General features: G+C 37.4%; 1 non-coding gene across 1 annotated transcript; it reads left to right on the forward strand.

Moving 5' to 3' along the window:
- The first annotated feature begins 24728 nt into the window (after nucleotides 1-24728).
- On the forward strand, nucleotides 24729-24835 carry LOC121212862 (small nucleolar RNA R71). The gene has a single exon (XR_005908234.1). It is a non-coding gene; the product is annotated as a small nucleolar RNA R71 (small nucleolar RNA).
- Nucleotides 24836-25331: the final 496 nt, after the last annotated feature.

Here is a 25331-nt window from a genome sequence, read left to right on the forward strand (position 1 = left end):
TAGTGTAGTAGGGAGATGTTTGACAATGATTAGCCCTTGGCATGGCTAGTCATGATCATGATTTGTGATATGTATGATGAATTACTAGTTAGATCAAGGAGAAATCACGAAATAGGCATAGTTGCTTTAGTAACAGATGCTGGCAGCAGCAGTGACGTGAGATTGAAAAATCACTAAAAATAGTAGGAGTGGAATTAATTAATGAATAAATTATTTAATCGAAGCTCGATGAGTCTATTTTCATATAGAAGAAACGAAACGACCATATGAGCTTTATGTTAGGAGATAATTAAACTCTTGTGAAACAGGGCCAGAGCGATTTCTGGATTCCCTGTTCCGGCTTTGGAAATTCATTATAAATTAACCAGAGATAATTAGAAGTCATGCCATATGTGCATAGATTCCCCTTCAAGTCTAGTTTCTATAGAAACAAACGACATCAGTAATGAAGCCTTGTACAGGGAGATATCCAAGTCGTAATGCGCAAAGGTCAGTGTAGTCGATCCCTGTAACATGGGAGACTTTGACTAATAAACTGTACTAATTGGCCCAACCAAAAATTCTAGAAAAAAATATGTAGATGGGCATATGAGTCTAGTTTCAGGGAAAATTTATGGAACTGGATTTCGAGTTTCAGAACTCAAGATATGATTTTTAAAGCGACTAGTACGCAGATTGGCAGCTTGTCTGGGAAAATTTTTTTTAAGTGGTTTGAAGTCTGTTAGCACCTCGTGTTCGACTCCGGCGACGGCCTCGGGTTCGGGGTGTTACATTTGATTGGTATCAGAGCTATGGTTTAGTCGGTTCTAGGACTACCATAGCACGTATGAGTCTAGCTATACATGCCTTAATGTTAATGTTTAAATGTGTGATGACTTCTGACGGTTAAAATTTTTGTTTGATTAGTAAATGGATCCCGGTGTAGAGAGAACCTTGGCGGATGACGTTGAAAGTGTAGCGGCTGCTCCTGCACAAGGGACGCCGCCTGTTGAACCTCAGTCATCTGCGAATAATCAAGGTGAGGGGGCTAAACAAGCCTTCTTTACCATGATGAATGAGTGGGTAGCGCAATATGCCCGAACCAATCCGGCTGTCCAACAATTCCCGAATTTGAATAATCCACCCCAAGAGCCCGTAATGCCATCAGTTACTGATCCTGTGAGGCTGAGTAAGCCACCTGTAGACTTGATTAGGAAGCGCGGGGCCGAGGAGTTCAGGGCCATAGTTACTGATGATGCTGAAAGGGGCCGAGTTCTGGCTTGATAACACCATTCGGGTGTTTGATGAACTGTCATGCACGCCCGATGAATGTCTAAAGTGTGCTATATCCTTGTTGCGGGACTCAGCCTACTATTGGTGGAGGATCCCGATTTCTATAGTCCCAAACGAACGAGTAACTTGGGACTTCTTTCAAACGGAATTTCGAAAGAAATATATTAGTCAACGGTTCATTGATCAAAAGCGTAAGGAATTCTTAGAACTCAAGAAAGGCCGTATGACAGTATCTGAATACGAACATGAATTCGTAAGACTCAGTAGGTATGCCCGGGAGTGTGTAGCTGATGAGGTTGCTATGTGCAAAAGATTCGAAGAAGGATTGAATGAAGATTTAAAGCTACTAGTGGGTATTTTGGAGATAAAAGAATTCGTAACACTAGTCGAACGAGCCTGCAAGGCGGAAGAACTTGGAAAGGAGAAGAAGAAGGTTGAATTTGAAGCTAGAGACTATCGTAAAAGATCGACGGGTAAAGCTCCGTTCTCAGCTGTAAAGAAGTTCAGGGAGGACACTAATAAGTCGAGGACGACTGCGGGAATTTCCATCAGAGCACGACCATTGACGGACTCCCGAGCTACTTCGGTAGCTAGTGTGGGCAATAATCGTCAAGAGAAACCTGAATGTCCCCAATGCGGAAGACGACACCTAGGTGAATGTTGGGGTAAGTCTACTAACAGGGCCTGTTACGGATGCGGTTCGAAGGACCACTTCATTAGAGATTGCACGGAGCTTGATGAGAAGAATAAGATTCAAGGTGCAAGACCTAGTGGAGTGACAACTAGAGGTAGACCACCGAGAATTTTAGGAGGTAGGGGTGGTAGTCAGAGAGGGGCCTCTGATACGGCTGTTCGAGCCGAGAACCGTACTCCTGCTAGAGCATATGCCATTCGCGCACGAGAGGAGGCATCCTCCCCTGACGTCATCACTGGTACCTTCACTCTCTTTGATACTAATGTGATTGCATTGATTGACCCTGGCTCTACTCATTCATATGTATGTGAAACCTTAGCATCCAGTAAGACTCTACCTGTTGAGTCTACTGAGTTCGTAAATCGAGTGTCAAACCCTTTGGGTCAATACGTGCTTGTTGATAAAGTGTGTAAGAGATGCCCTCTAATAATCCGAGAATCCTGTTTTCTGGCCGATTTGATGCTTTTGCCGTTTGACGAATTTGATGTTATTCTTGGTATGGATTGGTTGACCGTACATGATGCAGTGGTGAACTGTAAAAGAAAAACCATCGATTTGAGGTGCGCAAATAACGAGATAATTCGAGTTGAGTCTACGGACTTAAGGGGGTTGCCAGCTGTAATATCAGCAATGTTGGCCCAGAAATATGTAAGAAAAGGGTGCGAAGCATACCTTGCGTATGTACTTGATGACGAAGAATTAGAAAAGAAACCCGAATCTATACCGGTGGTTTGTGAATACCCGAATGTTTTTCCTGAAGAATTACCGAGTTTACCACCTGTTCGGGAGGTAGAGTTTGGTATTGAGCTTGTACCTGGAACTACGCCAATTTCGATAGCTCCGTATCGTATGGCACCAACCGAGTTAAAGGAATTGAAAGCTCAATTGCAAGAGTTGACGGATAGAGGTTTCGCTCGACCAAGTTTCTCACCTTGGGGTGCACCAGTATTGTTCGTGAAAAAGAAGGACGGAACCATGAGGTTGTGCATTGACTATCGTCAACTGAATAAAGTGACGATAAAGAATAAATATCCATTACCGCGTATTGGTGATTTGTTTGATCAACTAAAGGGAGCCTCAGTGTTTTCAAAGATTGATTTGAGATCGGGTTATTATCAGTTGCGGATTCGAGATTCGGACGTACCCAAAACTGCTTTCAGAATGAGGTACGGTCACTACGAGTTCTTAGTGATGCCGTTCGGGCTCACTAATGCCCCTGCGGTATTTATGGATTTGATGAATTGGATCTTCAGACAGTATTTGGACCAGTTCGTAGTTGTGTTCATTGATGACATCTTAGTCTATTCAGGAGATGAGACCGAACATGCTGAGCACCTGAGATTAGTGTTGCAAATTTTGCGGGATAAGAAGTTATATGCTAAGTTCAGTAAGTGTGAGTTCTGGTTAAGAGAAGTTAGCTTCTTGGGTCATGTGGTATCCGCATCGGGTATTTGAGTTGACCCGAGCAAAATTTCAGCCATACTTAACTGAAGCCTCCAAGAAATATTACCGAAGTTCGGAGCTTCCTGGGGCTCGCCGGTTATTACCGACGATTTGTAAAAGGTTTCTCGATGATAGCTGCACCGTTGACGAAACTACTCCAAAAAGATGTTGAGTTTGAGTGGACAGAGAACTGTCAGAAGAGTTTCGATCGACTAAAGACCTGTTTAACCGAAGCTCCAGTGCTAGTACAACCGGAGTCCGGCAGAGAGTTTGTCATTTATAGTGATGCATCCTTACTTGGGCTAGGTTGTGTGTTGATGCAAGAAGGTCGAGTTGTGGCTTACGCGTCGAGACAATTAAAGCCGCATGAAAGAAACTATCCGACCCATGATCTTGAATTGGCGGCCATAGTGTTCGCCCTGAAAATATGGAGGCATTACTTGTTTGGGGAAAAGTGCCATGTATTTTCGGATCACAAAAGTCTCAAATATTTGATGACTCAAAGAGACTTAAATTTGCGACAAAGACGTTGGCTTGAGTTGTTGAAAGATTATGAGCTTGTCATTGATTACCACCCGGGAAAGGCTAATGTGGTTGCGGACGCCTTAAGCCGGAAATCACTGTTTGCTTTACGAGCGATGAATGTGCACTTGTCTGTTCTACCCGACAATGTGTTAGTAGCTGAATTAAAGGCCAAACCATTATTGATTCGTCAAATTCGTGAAGCTCAGAAAGTCAACGATGAATTGGTTGCAAAACGGGCTGAATGTATTCCGAATATGGAGTCTGAATTTCAAATTGATGATGACGATTGTTTGAGGTTCAGAAGTCGGTTGTGTGTTCCAAGAAATTCAGAACTCATTTCGATGATTCTGAACGAAGCCCATTGTAGTCGAATGTCAATTCACCCGGGGAGTACGAAAATGTACAACGATTTGAAACGTCGGTTTTGGTGGCATGGTATGAAACGAGACATCTCCGACTTTGTTTCGAGATGTTTAATACGTCGACAAGTGAAAGCGGAACATCAAGTGCCTTCAGGATTACTTCAGCCGATCATGATACCCGAGTGGAAATGGGATCGAGTCACAATGGACTTTGTGTCCGGACTGCCATTGTCAGCAAGTAAGAAGGATGCGATTTGGGTTGTTGCTGATAGACTGACTAAGTCGGCTCACTTTATCCCCGTGCGTACGGATTTTTCATTGGATAAACTAGCCGAATTGTATGTTTCTCAGATTGTGAGATTACACGGGGTACCTATTTCTATCGTGTCGGATAGAGATCCGAGATTCACCTCGCGATTTTGGAAGAAATTGCAAGAAGCTTTGGGTACCAAGCTGCATTTTAGCACCGCTTTTCATCCACAAACCGATGGTCAATCCGAGTGGATAATTCAGATACTTGAGGATATGTTGAGATGTTGCATCCTCGAGTTTAGTGGTTCATAGGAACGGTATTTACCTTTGATTGAATACGCTTACAACAATAGTTTTCAATCAAGTATTAAGATGGCACCTTACGAGGCTTTATACGGTCGTAAATACCGTACACCATTGTTTTGGACCGAGCTCGGTGAAAGTAAAATTTTCGGAGTTGATTTGATTAAAGATGCCGAACAGAAAGTAAAGGTAATCCGTGAAAGTCTGAAAGCAGCCACAGATCGTCAGAAATCGTATGCGGATTTGAAACAAAAAGACATTGAATATCAGGTGGGAGATAAAGTGTTTCTTAAAGTTTCGCCTTGGAAAAAAGTACTCAGATTTGGCCGTAAGGGCAAGTTGAGTCCGAGATTCATTGAGCCGTACGAAATCTCCGAACGAGTTGGTCCAGTTGCGTATCGATTGATTTTGCCCCCTGAACTTGAAAAGATCCACGACGTCTTTCATGTTTCGATGCTTCGACGCTATAGATCTGATCCATCGCACATAATTAGCCCATCAGAGGTTGAAATTCAAGCCGATATGAGTTATGAAGAAGAACCGATGCGTATCCTAGCTCGTGAAGTGAAGGAGTTGCGAAACAAAAGGGTTCCGCTAGTAAAGGTGTTATGGCTCAAACACGGGATCGAGGAAGCTACTTGGGAAACCGAGAGCTCGATGAAAGAACGATACCCAAACTTATTTACCGGTAAGATTTTCGGGGACGAAAATTTCTTAAGTGGGGGAGAGTTGTGACAGCCCAAAATTGACCCTAGTCGGGAAGTGGTTTCGGGACCACAAAAACCGAGTCATAAAAATAATTAATTGCTATATTCTATGCTTATTATGTGTGTGCATGAGTATGTGGAAGTTTCATTCTCTAATTTTTCCAATTGCATGAGAAATTATTAAATAGGGATCGATATGAGACATTGTGAAATATGATAGGCTAATTTAAAATGGTCTATTAGTGCATGTACCAAAAAGGGTGGTTTTGCATGTCAATTTACCCAAAAGGTGAAGAGTGGCCGGCCAAGGGGTGATGGTGCTCCACTTATTCTAATTTAATATGTTTTGTTTAGTTAACAAATGGCTTAAAATAATTATAATAAAATTGAATAAAAGAGAAAAAGGGGAGAGGAGTGTTCATCTTCTTCTCCATCTTGCCAAAATCGAAACAAAAAGGAAAGAAATAGGGAAGTTTTCATTAAGGCAATTCGGCAACCCTTTTTCTAGTGGGAGGTAAGTTTTGAAATGTTGGTTTTAACTTCCTTTGTATGTTGAGCTAATTGTTGAAATGCATTTCGGCAATGTCATGAAAAATCAAACTTTTATGGTGGTTTGGGCATTAAGCCGTATATCAAGAGGTTAGGAGTAGAGGTTGTTTCATGTTGTATTGAATAAGTAGAGATTATTATGAGGTTGAAATTTGTGGAATTTTAGTTAAGTAATGCTTGGTACATTCGGCCATATGGGTTAATGGAATGTTTATTTTATTTGTTAATTTCTTTTATGAGAAATGGGTAATTGTTAAAGCCGAATGAGTTATGGAAGTTTTTATAAATGTATGAAGTTCAAGGTGCAAAATTTTAGTCTTGATGTTATGGATAATTCGGTTGAGATATGGGGAGAGGGAGTTGTCATTTAAGTTAAGATCAAAGGGATGAGCAATAGGCATTAAAAGGTGAAATGTGTGAAACTTAAAGTGTAAAAACCTATATGTAATTACATAGGAAATGTTAAAAAACTAACATGGTATATTCGGCCATGTAGAGTACATCCTAGAGATATTATAATTAATTCCCTACAATCGACTAAATGGGTGATTAGTAAGGGTGATTGCCAAATATACTAACATACATATGCATGTGTAATTGGATTGTAAATATTTAGCAAGGCGGTTAAACTAGTTGATTTATTGATTAAGCTCAAGGAGTTAAAGGAGGAGAATCAAGCAAAGGCAAAGAAAAGATCATCGAGTAGCCGAGTTGGAACCGTCTTACCCAACACAAAGTAAGTCATTAAGCATATAGTTTGTATTAATTTAAATGGCCATAACGTCTATGTAATGATGCTGAATGGAATGATAAATATATATATACATGTATGCATGTGGTGATGAAAGTGTTGAATGAAAAGAAAAGAGGTGAGATGTATTGAGTTGTTGATCTCGGCACTAAGTGTGCGGGTATAAACATTTATGATCATGAGATTGGCACTAAGTGTGCGGGTTTAAATTGTACAGCACTAAGTGTGCGAGTTTGATTATACAGCACTAAGTGTGCAAGTTTGATTATGTAGCACTAAGTGTGCGAGTTTGATTATATAGCACTAAGTGTGCGAGTTGATTATATAGCACTGAGTGTGCGGACTTAATATATACTTTTGAATCACTATGGACACTAAGTGTGCGACATTATTGAGTTGATCACGGACAACGGATCGGGTAAGTACCTTGAGTTCATGGCTAATAGGCGCTATGTTTATATTGGAGTTGAGCTTGGTAAGTTTGAACCTATGTGACAATTATAATTGAAGTCACGTACATAAGATTTATCGTGGAAAAGGTGAAAGGTCGTTTAGTTGTATGATTGTAACGAAAATAAAATGATGTATGAAAATGCCTCAAATATCCTATTGATTAGTATATGGAATGTGAATGCATGACTTGGTATGAGATTGAACCGATAGGTCTAAGGAACTATGGTATGGTTCGGTATGGATGGAGTAACTAGCCTCGTTCCATTTTGTTTCCTCTTGTGATAATGTTATTAATGGATGGTAGTGCATTGCTTATGACTTACTGAGTTATATACTCACTCGGTGTTTCCTTGTCACCTATTTTAGGTTTCTTGGACTCGTCTCTTTTTACGTGATCGGGCCGTCATCGAAGTCATCACACCGGCTAGCAACTTTTGGTATCTTCTTTTTAGTCGGTCTAGGAGAACATTTCGGCATGTATAGGCTAATATGTTTTGTTGAAATTTGGTATGTAAACTTTTAGCCATGCGAAAATGGCATAAATGTTCGGTTGGATTTGGTTCTATAATGTTAGGTCGTAAGTCTTGGAAATTCGATTTTTATGCCATATGTCATGGTTGATTATTTTTGGTGTCAAAATTCATGATATGGCAATAGTGTAGTAGGGAGATGTTTGACAATGATTAGCCATTGGCATGGCTAGTCATGATCATGATTTGTGATATGTATGATGAATTACTAGTTAGATCAAGGAGAAATCACGAAATAGGCATAGTTGCTTTAGTAACAGATGCTGGCAGCAGCAGTGACGTGAGATTGAAAAATCACTAAAAATAGTAGGAGTGGAATTAATTAATGAATAAATTATTTAATCGAAGCTCGATGAGTCTATTTTCATATAGAAGAAACGAAACGACCATATGAGCTGTATGTTAGGAGATAATTAAACTCTTGTGAAACAGGGCCAGAGCGATTTCTGGATTCCCTATTCCGACTTTGGAAATTCATTATAAATTAACCAGAGATAATTAGAAGTCATGCCATATGTGCATAGATTCCCCTTCGAGTCTAGTTTCTATAGAAAGAAACGACATCAGTAATGAAGCCCTGTACAGGGAGATATCCAAGTCGTAATGCGCAAAGGTCAGTGTAGTCGATCCCTGTAACATGGGAGAGTTTGACTAATAAACTGTACTAATTGGCCCAACCAAAAATTCTAGAAAACAATATGTAGATGGGCATATGAGTCTAGTTTCAGGAAAAATTTACGGAACTGGATTTCGAGTTTCAGAACTCAAGATATGATTTTTAAAGCGACTAGTACGCAGATTGGCAGCTTGTCTGGGAAATTTTTTTTAAGTGGTTTGAAGTCTGTTAGCACCTCGTGTTCGACTCCGGCGACGGCCTCGGGTTCGGGGTGTTACATCAAGAGTAGATTAAGGCCATTCAAGATTGGCCAAGACCTACGAGTGTCACTCAAGTTATGAGTTTTCATGGACTTGCGAGTTTTTACCGACGCTTCGTACCAAACTTTAGCACTATCGCTGCTCCTCTTACAAGCGTCATAAAAAAGAATTCCTCTTTCTATTGGAGTGATGAACAATAAACTTTATTTAATAAAATTAAAGATTGCTTAACTAACGCTCCTTTACTTGTTCTTCCAGATTTTGCGAAGACTTTCGAGATCGAGTGCGATGCCTCAGGTGTGGGAATCGGTGCTGTTTTGACACAAGAGGGCCGACCTGTGGCTTATTTTAGCAAGAAACTCAGCGGAGCCATACTCAACTATCCGGTGTACGACAAAGAGATGTACGCACTCATACGGGCACTTGAGACATGGCAACATTATTTGTGGCCAAAGGAGTTCGTCATACATTCCGATCATGAATCCTTGAAGCATATCAAAGGCCAACATAATTTGAACTGCCGCCACGCGAAGTGGGTTGAATATCTCGAGTCGTTTCCATATGTCATCAAGCGCAAGAAAGGTAAAGATAATGTGGTTGATGCGCTCTCGAGAAGGTATACCTTGTTATCATATTTGGATTCCAAAATTCTAGGTTTTGCTTTATTGAAAGATACTTATGCTAATGACTCTGATTTTGGTGAGATCTACGTTAATTGCGAAAACGGTGTTTTTGACACTTTTTATAGGTACGAGGGCTTCATTTTCAAGAAAGGTAAATTATGCATTCCCTGTGGATCTGTTCGAGACTTACTAGTGCACGAGGCACATAGTGGCGGGCTTATGGGCCATTTCGGAGTCAATAAGACGCTTGCCACTCTCCACGAACACTTCTATTGGCCACGGATGCGAACGAACGTGGAGCGGGTCTGTGAGAGGTGTATAGCATGTAAGCAAGCTAAATCGAAGGTTCAACCCCATGGCTTACACACGCCACTGCCCATCCCTGAAGCGCCGTGGGTCGACATTTCTATGGACATTGTTCTTGGACTACAGCGCACAAAAACGGTGAAGGACTCTATCTTTGTAGTTGTTGATAGATTCTCAAAAATGTCTCATTTTATTGCCTGTACTAAGACTGACGATGCTGTTCATGTTGCAAACTTGTTTTTCAGGGACATAGTACGACTCCATGGCATCCCTCGCACCATTGTGTCGGATTGAGATGCTAAATTTTTAAGTCACTTTTAGAGATCCTTGTGGGGGAAATTAGGAACCAAACTTCTATTTTCGACTAACTGCCATCCCTAAACTGATGGCCAAATGGAGGCCGTCAACCGAGTCTTATCCACTTTACTCCGGGCCATCGTGCGTAAAAATTTGAAGTCGTGGGAGGATTGTCTTCCACATATTGAGTTTCCGTATAATCATTCTGTCCATTCCGCGACAAAATTTTCACCTTTTGAGATTGTATATGGATTTAACCCTTTGATACCTTTAGACTTATAGCCTTTGCCTACTGATTAGTTTGTTCATGCAGATGCTAAGAAAAAGGCAGATTTTGTCAAAGATTTACACCAAAAGGTGAGAGCAAATATCGAGGCTAGGACTGAGTCCTATGTGCGAAATGCGAACAAAGGCCAAAAACGGATGGTCTTTGAACCCGGAGATTGGGTTTGGGTTCACTTGCGCAAGGAACGCTTTCCGGTCCAACGTAAATCTAAGCTACTACCTCGCGGAGACAGACCTTTTCAAATTCTTGAACGAATAAATGACAATTATTATAAAGTTGATCTGCCAGGTGACTATAATGTTAGTGCTACTTTCAATGTTTCAGATTTATCCCCTTTTGATGCAGATTCCGACTTGAGGACAAGTCGTTTTGAAGAGGGGGGAATGATGCGAGCGCGCCCAACGGTTCAGCTAGTTCGAGTAAAGATCATCTAACGCTACCACAAGGCCCTATCACCCGAGCTCGAGCTAAGGCTTTCAAAGATTCTATTTCAGCTCTTGTAGCTCGAATTTGGGATGAAACTCAGCCCAGCCGCAGCGAGAAAGCTTATATTAACTCTTCTAGTTCACCTCGCAACTTGCTACTAGTTCAGATTCAGCTCATGTCCAGCTCCCCAGTCGAGTCCAGCTTACGAGTTCGAACCTAGCTCGGATTTAGCTCACGAGCTTACCCCCAGCTCATCACTAGTTCATGCACCTATATCTCGTTTCAGCTCAATTGAGCTCCTTTTTATTTTTCCAGCTTTGCATTTTTAATTAATTAAATAAATTGCACGTTACTTTTAGCTCAACAAATATTAAAGTATTTAATTTCTCCAAAAATCAAAACATGAAATTAATGTGTTATGCTACAGCAATTTAAAGTGTCTAAATTAAGACGAATTTATTTCTTGTTATTTAGTACAGCCGAATTTAATGTGTCTTAGTTCCAGTATGTTTTTAATTTGTCCTAGCTTATTACATGATTTAAATGTGTCTTTGAGCTACTGGAATTAATGTGTCTAAGTTGAATTAATGAGCTGAATTAATTTAGGTGCAGGTACATTGTAGGGATGACATTAAAGCTAGATAGCTGCTGGTTTCTCTTCTCCAAGAGGCATGATGGTTCGGTTATTGCAACAGCCACCTCAACATGCTGTTTGTTCTTTTCAAAGTGTCCGATCAGCTCTCCAAAGCAATTTGAATGTTTTCACATTTGCTGAACATTCCTTTCACACCTATAGGCTGTTCGGTTTAGTGTGTTCATACAAGGGAGGCTGCTCACATTCGGTTTCACACTTAAAGGATATTGAGGTGCTCCAAGTTGCCTTTAATTAGCTCAACACTTTTCAGCTAACCAAGGCTATCCAATTAATGAAGTACACCCCATTGGCCGAATTCAAGCTTGCCTATTCAGCTCATTTCAGCTCCTCCATAATTGTTCAGCTATTAGAAGCTTCAAGAGGCTATCCATTGATGTTTTCCATGGCTGAGAAGTTTCAAGGAATTTTCCTAAATATATTCTGGAATTTTCTAACTTAATTAGGCTGAAAACAAAGGCTGTTCAGCTAGCTTAAGTTGGCTATTCGGCTAGCCTTCTAAATGCTATAAATAGCTAGTTCATTTCTTTGTTTAAAAACTTTTAACTCTTTGTTAATGTTATGCTGCCAAAATTGTGAGGCAAATTTTTCTCCATTTCGTTCAAAGATTTGATTGGCTTTCCTAGCGATCTAGCTGTGTCAACCGTTTCCTTTGTCGAACCCGAACTTATCACTACCCGTAGTGTGGCGTTCGAACAACACCGAGGTTCCTATCTTGTTAGATAGTGGGTCGAGGTTTCCTTTACCAAACCTAAACTGAACTCAAAGGGCCTATAAACAACGGGTCGATACCATATCAGTATTGGTTCTTGTTTGCACTTTTTGTTCAATCCATATTTCTTTTAAACCCATTTCTTCTTTACCAAATCGAACCTAAACCGACCAATTCGTTCATATTCCTTCGTTCATACCATTTCATTCCTACCATTTTGTTCGTACACCTCTTTCTTCTTCGGCCATTCCTTCAACTCAACTAAACCCAACGTATCTTCTTGTCGACGATCGAGCAATCACTAATATGACTCGACTCACCCGAGGCGGATCGTATCAGGATGCAATTGTTTTTAGCAAATAAAGGTTGTCATAGGTATTTAAATAACTAGTTCCAATAACATTTGAATTTAAAGAAAATTTAAATTGATTGCTTCCGAATTAAAAATAATATCCAAATTTGTCCAACGAAGAAACAGAAACTAAATTCTGTCTAAATGACGGTACAAAAAAAGTGTCTTTTAAATCCAAATAAAAACTAGTTCCTAATAACAACCTAAAATGTCCAATTGCTTCCACTTCTACCGATTTTCCATCACCCACAAAGATGTGTCTTTCACCATAACTTGGCTTTCGGTAACTCAGGCAACCCTGCATAGAAACACTTATGTGAGTAGTAGCACCAAAATCTATCCACCAGGTGTTTGTAGGTACTGAAGCTAAATTAATCTCAGAATAGACCGAATTAAGAATTATACCTTTCTTTACACGCCAAGCATGATATTTGGTATAATCTTTCTTTACGTGTCCAGACTTATTACAAAAGAAACAACTCACTGTAGCTTGTTGTTGTTTCTTTTGAGTTGGACCCTTAGCAGCTTCATTCTGATATTTTCTTTTCTTGCCCTTCTCCTTAGGGGCATTGGCCAAATGAGCACTTTCAGACCTATCACGCTTCAACCTTTCTTCCTCTTGCACACAATGAGAAATGAGCTCAGTTAGGGTCCATTTCTCCTTTTGAGAGTTATAACTAATTTTAAATTGGTTAAACTGTGCAGGAAGCGATACCAAAACCATAAGAACAAGTAATTCCTCAGAAAGCTCGATCTTAAGTTCCTTAAGTCTTGAAGCAGTATGGAACATCTCCATAATTTACTCCCTCACGTTTCCTTGACCCTTATACTTCATAGACATCAAAGAAGTCAAAAGTGATGTCATCTCAACCTTATCGTTTTTAGCAAATCGTTTCTCAATTTCATTAAGGAAACCTTTGACCTGAGTAATCTCTTCAGATTCTGTACCCCTAAAGGCTTCTGGAATGCTGTGTTTTATAATTATTAGACTCATGCGATTTGAACGATCCCACATCTCAAAGTCCCTCTTAATATCAGGGGTGCTTTCCGCAGTGAGAGGTGCAGGTTGTTCTTCCCTTAGTGCAAGGTCTATGTCCATACAGCCAAGCACTATAAGTAAGTGCCTTTTCCATTCCTTAAAATTAGTTCCATTAAGCATGGGTATAGAATTTATATTAGTAGATATTGTGGCAGCAGAAGATGAATTAGCTGAATAGAGAACAAAAAACAAGCTTAAATCAATATTCATAAGTAAGCAATAAATTCAAGATAATGGCTAATCCCATCTCAAGATACCAAACACTACATTAATATCATGTCTTTGGACAGTAATATTAACAGTAAGCGGTACTCTTGTTGTAGCAATCAAACATTAACAATAAACTACGTCAAGCAATGAATTAATCTTTGGACTAACTTATTGCTCACATAAAATACCTTATAATTGTCACACATTTATCACCATAGATGTCATTGTAATTCTACCAAATATTAACTTACCTTTGGGTCAATCAATAAACGCATGAATTACAAAAACATATAAGCATCTTAATATTTCAAATAAACTAATCTACACAAAAGAGGTCACTTTGGCGGCATTTTGTTTCAACTAATTTATTTAAAATATTAGACATCCTTAATTAAAAGCCAAAATCTAAATTTATTTGTTCCAAAATATTTACCTTAATTTTATCTTCCAATCAAATTAAAAGATAAACATATATATTTATATAATTTTTCAAAACCACATACATTAAACCAATCAAAGTATGCATATATTATATATTTATATATATAAACAAAACATATATATGAATCAATTTCTATATATACATTTATATATATTTTTAAATGTCATATAGGATTAAAATAATGATAATCACATGCCTTGCAACTATACAGGAACTGAATCGCAATATTTTCAAATAAAGCTTAAAAACGTAGGTATCAAATAATATTACACAAATATTTTAAACTTTATAATTGAATCTATTAATTCAAAAATCACCTAATTTTTTTTAATATGAATTCAAGATAATAAAAAACTTTAATATAAATCTTCAAAAAACAACATATATATCTGAAATATAAAACCCATGAAATTTTATGAATCAATTATTCAAATGAAGAACCTGAATCAATTCCCAATGATTCGATATGACGAGGCTCGGAGTTGTTAGATTTATAAAATAAATCTAAAATACAACTTAATAAACCAGGATCTATCATGTCAAATCATCAAGAATAAATCAATAACAAAACTAGATGCAGAAGCGTACCTAAATCCATGGATTCCTTGAAACTTTCTGGATCTTCGAGATTTGATCTTCCAAATTAACATACAAGAAATTCAGAGAATATCTGCTCTCTCTTTCCTAATGATGGGATATTAGAAAAGATATCTTGTGTGTAATTTGGGGACTATAACCCTAATATTTATAACCTTGGTATATTAGTTCTAATCAAATTCTAATTAGCCCATCATTAATTAGAATTTGATTAGAAGAGTATCTACACATATTTGACCCATACTTTATTTAATAATTAAAAGCCCAATAAAATTCTAACCAAATTAGATCACTTTTAAATTGAGCTAACCTATCATGATAGTAAATAATAACATGTAATTATCCTTATTATATATGTGATGTCCAAATTTTCCAACAGAGGGATGGTGGAGAAGAGGGAAAGGGATGGGAGAGCAGTGATAGTGTAACACCTCTAACCCGTATCCATCGTCGGACTAGGGTTACGAGGCATTACTGAACAACAGCAAAATTCCAAACATTCACAATTTCATACAAGTCATACTCATAAATATATTAAGCACATGGCTAATTAAATATTAAACATACTTTATTTATCATATTGCATTTACGAATAATACCTCAGAATTCAACCGAATCTATACCTTTCAAATAATCACATTTTCATTAACAAATATAAACATAAGCATATACTTTCATTATATACCCAAACCATCATTCGAATTAACAATCAAAGTACATGTATATATGTACACATAATTATCAATATCTCACTTACAAGCATTATTAAACAATATAATCTCAATAATTCACCATCAATAAACTTATAACTAATTATAGTACTTATACATTTTTCCATGCAAACCGAGCGAAACTAATCTTTGCATATTCGAATATAGGCATGCCTCATATCATGCATTTCTAAAATACATAAAACCTGCTAACACCTGAGCTCACGTTTATAAATGAATAAACATACATCAAAATCAAATCATCAAACCATATTTATTTATATTTATACATATCAAAACTGAGTGACCAACCACAGCCAATTCCACCTATCATCTCAAGCTATTACCAACACATATAATACCATTCACATTTACTTTTCATTCACTTCACATATAATTATAATCAAATACAATAAACCATTACCAAACATAACCGAAATCAAACTTTAAAGCTAAGCCATATTCGCATGGCTCAATATATACATATTCAAAGTTGAACATAATATGTATTAGCCTATACATGCCAAAAGTTTGAAAATAAACTTTTAAAAGTACCAAAAGTTGACGATAGTGTGGATGACTTCGATAACGATCCCCAAGCTCGTAACTTACAACCAAAATCCATAAAACAGAGTAACAAAAACACACAGAGTAAGCTAACTTAGCTTAGCAAGCCTTAAACAAATTAAACAACTCAATGAATAATCAAAACATTCAAACTAAACAAATTATATCAATAATATTATACTTTTACACAATAGGATACCTTGGCCGAATGTTCAATATCAAATACATATCACCACATAAATATTTCCTATATAACTGATTATTTATACCCTTTTACAACTTATACCCTTTTACACCAGCTTTATAACCAAGAAAAACACATTTAATGGATCTCGGTTCCAACTTTCCATTATCAACATGAGCATACGCAGGAAACCCAAAAACCTTTAAATCAGAATAATTAGCAGGATTACCAGACCATACCCCTTGTGGAGTCTTTTTCTCAATGTGAACAGATGGAGATCGATTGATAAAAAAACATGCAGTAGAGGCTGCTTCAGTCCAAAATGACTTTGGTAAGTTGGCATTTGATAACATACATCAAACCTTCTCCATGATCGTTCTGTTCATTCGTTCTGCAACATGATTTTGCTGTGGAGTATGGCAAACTGTCAAGTGTCTCACGATCCCTTCTAACTTGAACAATCTATTAAACTTATCAGAATAGAACTCTAAGCCATTTTCTGTGTGGAGGTATTTTATTTATTTTCTCGTCTGTTTTTCAATCATAATTTTCCAAGACTTAAATGCAGAAAACACATCGCTTTCTACTTCAAGAAGACTGCCCAAATTTTTCTAGATAAATCATCAATAAAGGCTAGCACATAATTAGCTCCACCTCTCGAAGGCACTTTGGATGGCCCTTACAGATCAGAATGAATAAACTCAAACATTCCCTTCGTGTTATGGATTCCTCTGGTGAATCGAACTCTCTTTTGCTTCCCAAAAACACAGTGCTTATAGAAATTCAGTTTGCAAATTCCTTGCCCATCAAGAAGTCCTCTTTTGCTCAATTCTGCCACGCCATTCTCACTCATATGCCCTAGGCACATATGTTAAAGTTTAGTAATATCATTATCTGACAAGGAAGACGAAGCAACAGTTGCATCACTAGTAACAGTAGAACCATGCAAAACATATAACTTGGCAGTCTTTCTCTGCCCTTTCATCATAACAAGGGAACCTTTGGAAATCTTTAAAACCCCACTTTCAGCTGTGTATCTGTACCATTTTAAATCAATAGTACTCAATGAAATTAAATTTCTTTTCAATTCTAGAACATGTTGTACGTCATTGAGTGTTCTGACAACTTCATCAAACATCTTATCTTTAATTGTTCCAACACCTGTGATTTTACACGAAGCATTATTTCCCATCAAAACAACACCTTCAGACACTGTTTCATAAGTTGTAAACCAATCCCGATTGGGACTCATGTGGAAGGTGCAGCCTGAATCAAGTATCCACTCCTCACTCACTTTAGAATTGTTGACTGAAGCAACTAGAAGTTCACCATTGCTGTAGACTTCTACAACATCAGCTTCACCGGAATTTTTTGGTTGTTTTCCCTTTTGATTCGTAGCATCCCTTTTAGTCTTGTTCTATAGCTTATAGCACTCAGATTTAATGTGCCCTTTCTTCTTGTAGAAGTTACAAGTTTTACCTCTATTTGAAGACTTTAATCTACCTTTAGATTTACCACGAGGATTCCATTCCTGTGTCCTTCCACGATCATCATCAGCATTCCGATCTTGTCTCCCACGAACAATGAGACCCTCTCCTTGAAAGTCGGGTTTAACCACAAGATGCTTTATCTTATCCTACGAGGTCAAAGAATCATAAGCCTCATCAATTGTGAGAGACTCACGGCTATATAAAATCGTGCCTCTAAAGGTTGAATAAGACGGGGACAACGAACAAAGTAGAATCAACCTTAGATCTTCCTTATCATACTGAACCTCCATGGCCTCCAAGTTTGAGAGAATTTCTTTAAACATTGTTAAGTGTTCGTGTACAGATGCACCTTCCTCCAAACAATGAGCATAAAGACGCTGTTTCATATGCAACTTGCTTGTTAGATTTTTTGACATACATATTTGTTCTAGCTTCTTCCATAATGTAGCGGCGGTCTTCTCTTTCAACATATCTTACAAAATTTCGTTGGACAAATGTAGATGTAATTGTGTTAATGCCTTTCAATCCTTACGCTTCTTCTCTTCATCTGTTAATGTTGAAGGTATCTTATCTATCCCTAGTAGGGCATCCTCCAGATCCATCTGCGCAAGAACTGCTTGCAACTTAATCTGCCACAACGCAAATCTGGTGTTGCGATCCAACAACAAAATTTCATACTTCAACAATGCTATTACCGTGATCGAGATGAACAACCCGGAAGCTCTGATACCACTTTGTAAAAAAATAAAATAAAATAAAATAAAGAACACATATATTTTTACGTGGAAATCCTTTCGGGAAAAAACCACGGGCAGAGGAGAAGAAAATTCACTATGTCAAATTCGAATAATTACAAGAGGAATAGACTATATCTATTTATAGGCTTGTAAAGCCATATTCTAGTAAGACTGAAACACCTTAGTCTAATCAATATCAAATAGATGGAATTTAATAAAGTTTAAAAACCTTATTCTGAAATGAAATAAAAGAAGTGTAATTCTATATGGATTCTTCTTTTATTTTATTTTACCACTGTATTTTATTTAAATAAGGATTTGGGTCACTTAATTCTAACACATGCGACCTATCAATCTGGTACACGTAGTAGCCTGCACTTAGTACTACACACATGACTTAACCATCTGATACACGTAGTAGCCTGCACTTAGTACTACACATGCGACCTATCAATCTGGTACATGTAGTAGCCTGCACTTAGTACTACATGCGTGACTTAACCGTCTGAGACACGTAGTAGCCTATACTTAGTACTACACACGTGATCGAAGTTAACGGGTATGCATAGTAGCCTGCACTTAGTACTACACATGCGACCTATCAATATGGTACACGTAGTAGCCTGCACTTAGTATTACACATGCGACCTATCAATCTGGTACACGTAGTAGCCTGCACTTAGTACAACACACGTGACTCACAATGAATCATTTGTATCTCTTCTATTCCGAAGGTTCAATAGGGAAATTCTTCACTTTTCAACATTTTACTAACTCGTTCTTAGTCAATTCCGATTCGAAGTTTACATCAATTGATCATTCTATAGGTAGCCACATCTCATATAATAATAAAAGATAATAACATAAAAAGAATCGAAATATTATTTACATACAAAGTTACTCGTTTCAAAGAAACATCATATTCCATCAAACTTCCAAACCTTTACCAGACGTACTTGAATTGTGGCTTCATTCACATAGCAATATCTCATAATCACATGGTATTGCAACATTTTCATCATAATAGCAAAACATCAAGAACATGTTATATCATCAAAATAATCACATAATATCAAATTATTCACATATATATACTTACAACTCGTGTAATATCAAAGAATTAGCATTCAAATACAATATTGCATTATTAAAATCACATGAACTTACCTCAGGTTCGAGTACAACTATATATTCTAATTTAGTCCATAATCTCATTCATTTCTAATCTATGCCCGAATCTCATTTTCCTTAATCTATAATACCACATTTAGCTTGCTAATTAGTCATATTATTCATATGGGTCCAAAAATCATACTTTTATAAATTTGCATTTTGACCCCTAAAATTTCACATATTTACACTTTGGTCCCTAAGCTCGTAAAATGATTTCTGTTCAATTTTCTTTCATTTTAAGCCTAGCCAAATCATTTTCATAACTGTAGCAGCCCCTAATTTCCACTAAATCACACTTTTATGACAAATTTTGTAACTTTTATAAAACGATCCTTTTTGACAATTTCACCGAAAATCACTTAGTAAAAGTCGTTTATTACACACCAAGCATTCATATTCTACCATTAGACATCAAAACACATGCATTTCATCCATGGGTAAATTTTTAAACACAAACCCTAGCTCAAAATATGGGTAGAAATGAGTAGATCTTGTTACAAGGATTTCAAAAACATAAAAATCATTAAAAATGGGGCTAGAACAGACTTACAATCGAGCTTGGAAGCTTGAAAAAACCTAGCTATGTCTTCTCCATGCAAGTTTAGGCCATGGGTAGAAGATGGACAAAAATTGGCTTTTAATTTTGTTTTTAATTCATTTTAATTACTAGATTACAAAAATGCCCCTAACTTAAAAATATTCTATTTCACCCATTTCATGTCCAAAAAATTATCCATTGGTCTAATTACCATTTAAAGGCCTCCAATTTAAAATTTCATAACAATTAGACACCTCTAACATGTAGAACTCAACTTTTGCATTTTTTACAATTTAGTCCTTTTGACGAAATTGAGTGCCTAAACGTCAAAATTTTCAAACGAAATTTTCACAAAATCATCCCATGAAATTTTAGACCATAAAAATATAATAAAAAAATTATTGTATTGGATTTGTGGTCCCGGAACCACTGTTCCGACTAGGCCCTAATTCTGGATGTTACAATATTTATAGGTTGGATAGGCTGCTAAAAATAGTAAAAATCAGTAGCCATTAACTCCCCCATGGTCGGGCACACATGTTGCAAGGTTGAAGCTTTCCAACTTGCTTTATTTAGCTAGAGGCAAATCTACAAAAGCTTGATAAGTGGTGGGGTTTGAATGCAATTTCAAGGAATCTTTAAGGGCTATTTTGCAAGATGAATAATCAGCTAAATAAGCTAATTGGGTCAGCATGTGAGACAATTTTGGATAGCCCATTTGCTTGGTTGGATCAGTCTGTCGGTTTAGCACAATTAAGCCTTATTTCATAATTTAATTAATAATTATTATTTAACCCAAAATAAATTGGATTAAAATTAAAATTAATTACATTATGAATTAATATTCATAATTTGGACCGTCCAAGGCTAAAAAATTAATTCGCCTCGATGCAGTACATGTACCTCTGAAGTGTCCCCCACTGGGAGCTGTGTGACAATGATATAAAATCTTATGTACTTCATCTTTTGTCATGCATCTCCTGATCATTTGATCTGCACACTTCTTGAACAAGTATGGTTCTTCCCAAAAATAGTACTTCACATCATGAAGAAACTTTTTCTTTTGTTGATATGACTCATTAAGAGGCATCAAACCACAAGCTAGATAGTTAGCAAAATAAGCAAACCAAGGGATATTATGGACATGATTTACCTTCAGTATGTGTTCATCTGGGAATGTCTCCTGAATGGGTATAATTTGAGAAGTCCTTTCTTGCAGCTCCAATCTGGACAAGTGATCTGCTACTTAGTTTTCTACTCCCTTTTGATCTTGAATTTCTAGATCAAACTCTTGGAGTAGAAGTACCTATCGGATCAATCTCGACTTTTCTTGCCAAGTAAATACTTAATTTTCAAATGATTCATATATACTGTCACTTTGGTACCTACAAGAAAGATCAAAAGCTGTTAAAAGCAAACACAATAGCAAGTAACTCTTTCTCTGTTACCGTATAATTCAATTGACCTCCCGCTAGAGTCCGACTTGCATAGTAGATGGGATGAAAAACTTTGTTTCTTCGCTGGCTCATAACAGCTTCTATCGTGAAGTCACTTGCATCACACATCAGTTCAAATGAAAAATCCCAGTCCAGTGTGATGATGATTGGTGCTAAAACTAACTGACTCTTCAAATCATTGAAAGCTCTTAAGCACTCCTCATCAAATTTGAACATCGTGTCCTTCTCCAATAATTTGCATAAGGGTTTAGCAATTTTGGAGAAGTCCTTGATAAATATCTGATAGAAATTAATGTGTCCTAAAAATCTCCTAACAACCTTTACAGATGTTGGAGGTGGAAGTTCCTGAATAAGAACTACCACTTCCACCTTTGCTTTATCTACCTTGATCACAAGTCTTGTTATCCGATGCCTTAGAACAATACCTTTTCGTACCATGAAATGACACTTTTCTCAGTTAAGTACGAGGTTTATTTCTTCGTATTGCATTAATACATTGGCTAAATTGGCTAGGCAATCATCATATGATCTCCGAATACTAAAAAATCATCCATAAAAACTTCCAAATATTTTTCAACCATGTTAGTAAAAATAGACATCATACATATTTGAAATGTAGCAGGTGCATTACATTAAGCAAATGGCATGCGTTTAACTGCAAATGTACCGTATGGGCATGTGAATGTTGTCTTGTGTTGATCTTCTGGCGCTACTGTAATCTGATTATACCCCGAGTATCCATCAAGAAAATAGTATAGTCTCGCCTCATGAGTCTATCCAGCATCTGGTCCAAGAACAATAAAGGAAAATGATCTTTCTTAGTCGCCTTGTTCAACTTCCGATAATCTATGCAAATTTTTCATCCTATAACTGTTCTAGTTGGTATTAATTTTTTATTCTCATTCTTAACGACTGTAATACCTCCTTTCTTTGGCACGCACTGGACCAAACTTACCCATGAACTGTCTAAGATGGGGTAAATTATACCCGCATCTAACCACTTAATGATTTCTTTCTTTACCACGTCCTTCATGATGGGGTTTAGTCTTCGTTGTCCATCAATCGTCCCTTTCTCGTTATCTTCCAAGATGATCTGGTGCATACATACAGATGGACTGATGCAAAAAACATCGACTATGATCCATCTGATAGCCTTCTTGAATTGTTCCAATACTAAGATGAGTTTCTCTTTTTGCTCTTCGGTTAGCTTTGTTAAAACAATTACAGGTAAAGTAGAAGCGTTACCTAAATAAACATATTTTAGATGTGAAAGAAGTACCTTGAGTTCTAATTTAGGTGGCTCCTTAATTGACGCTTTTGGCTGAGTATAATCCCTACTTTTTAACTCCAAAGACTCAAAGCGGGATTACAAATTAAATCCCCTTTGATTAACTTCTAGAAAAGCTAAGTATTCCTCCACCTCTTCATCACTTAGAGGGTTTGACATTAAAATTTTCTCCTATGGGTCCTCAAAAAAAGTTGAGTTCCTTTTCCATTATCCTCTAACTCATATACTACAGAACATTCATCAATTGTGTTAGGGAATTGCATAGACTTAAAAACATTAAATGTTACCTGATTGTCCTGAACACACATAGTAAGGTCGCTCTTATGCATATCAATAAGAGTCTTTCCAGTTGCTAAGAAAGGTCTTCCTAGAATATGATTGACATCTCTTTATCTGCTTCAAAGTCTAAAATAACAAAGTCAACAGGAAAAATAAATTTATCTACACGTACCAGTACATCCTTGATTTTTCCTTCTGGATGTGCTAAAGATCGATCTACTAATTGAAATGTAATCGTAGTAGGTTTAACTTCACCTATCCCAAACTCTTTGAGTATGGACATGGGCATCAAGTTAATGCTTGCACTCAAATCACATAGTGCTTTACCACAATACGTCTCCAATGTTGCAAGGTATGGTAAAACATCCAAGATCTTTCAACTTTAGGGGTAGTTTGTCTTGAAGATATGCACTGCATTCCTTCGGTAAGGCTACTGTATCATATTCTCTAAGTCTTTGTTTCTTGGACAGGCTATCCTTCATGAATTTGACTAATTTGACATTTGATCAAGTGCTTCTACCAACAGAATGTTGATATGAAGTTACTTGTGTACCTCTAAGAATTTATTAAACTAGACTTCCTACTTCTGAAGTCTTTGAGGGTAGGATGGTGGAGGATTCTTTACTGGAACTTGTTGATTCGTCTTTTGTGGCAATTCTGCATCTAACGAAGTTGTTAGTTTATCAAAATTGACTGGTTCAGAAGTTACCTTATTAGATTTTACAGATTCTGGTTTCGATGAAACTGGAATTTCAATGCTCGGTTGAACTTCCGTTGAGTCTTGAGCATCAACTGGCTCTTCTTCAACTTTGACAGTGTTGGGCTGTAATGTCTTTCCATTTCTCGTTGTCAATGCTTTACAATGCTCTTTCCCCAGATTTCTTGGATTTCCCATATCACTAGGAAGAGTTGGATTTCACCGAATTTCTTAGATTTCTCGTATCACTTTACAATGGTTGGTTCCTAAGCTCAATAGCAAGCTGACCCACTTGATTCTCCAAATTTTGTAATGTGGCATCATTTTTTGCCATATATGCCTTCAATAGGTTCTCTAAGCTATTAGAGGGTTCAACTTGAGTTAGTTTCTAAACTTGTTGGGTAAAAACATGTGGCTGGGTCGGTTTAGGTTGGCGTAAGTGTTACTGGTTCTAGCCCCTTGCTTACTCCAGGAAAGGTTGGGTGGTTTTCGCCAAGATGGGTTATAAAAATTGGATTGCAGTCTTTGCCTTCCTTGGTTCCGGTTCAGATTACGCATGTAATACACGGATTCTAGATTTGATGGAAATTCTTCAAACAAATATCTTTCCCCACAATAGGTACAGGCTATATTTTCAAATTGATTGGGTGGCTGAGTAGCAAAATTAGTAAACCCATTAGTTGTAAAATTTTTAAGCATTGAGAAAATTGAGGATACTTGAGATGCAAGTTTAGTGAAAATGTCACCTTCATGTACTCCAGCGACTTGTCTTCGTGACGCTGTTCGAGTGGTTGGCCATTGATAGTTGTTGCTAGCAATCCTCTTGATGATTTCATAAACCTTGTTATAAGACTTAGAAATGAGAGCACCATTACTAGAAGTATCCACTACCATCCTCGTGTGAGCATTGAGACCGTTATAAAACGTCTCAAGTTGGATGCAAAACGAGATTCCATGATAAGCACACTTTTGTAATTATTCTTTGTACCTCTCCCATGCCTCATACAAAGACTTAACATCCATTTTTTGGAAAGTAGCGATCTTGTTCCTCAACTTAGCATTCTTACTAGGTGGGAAATACTTCATTAGGAATCATTTTGCTAACTCTTGCCGTGTGGAAATGGAATTTGGTGGCAATGAGTTCAACCAGGCTCAAGTTCTATCCCTTAGAGAATATGGGAACAACTTTAATCATAGTGCATCTTTGGGTACTCCGACTAACTTGAAAGAATCGCTCACCTCGATAAACAATCTTAAGTGAAGGTGAGGATCTTCGGTAGGCATTCCACTAAATTGGCCGCTGTCTGAAGCATCTGAAACATAAACAACTTTAGCTCAAATTATTGTACCTTGATTTCAGGTCTCCTAATTCTGGGATTAAGATCATGAAACATTGGCATGATATACTATCTTAGAGCTCTATCCCTATCATCAACAATAAATATAGGATTTTGAGTAGGGTTTGCTCCAATTCCATGATACAGATTTTCGTAGTTCATCTCTTCGGTCCTTCTCTAAACTGCTTGTCTTCTTCGTTGTCTAAAAGTTCTTT

This window comes from Gossypium hirsutum, chromosome A13, assembly GCF_007990345.1.
Source record: "Gossypium hirsutum isolate 1008001.06 chromosome A13, Gossypium_hirsutum_v2.1, whole genome shotgun sequence".
NCBI classification, from domain to species: Eukaryota; Viridiplantae; Streptophyta; class Magnoliopsida; order Malvales; family Malvaceae; genus Gossypium; species Gossypium hirsutum.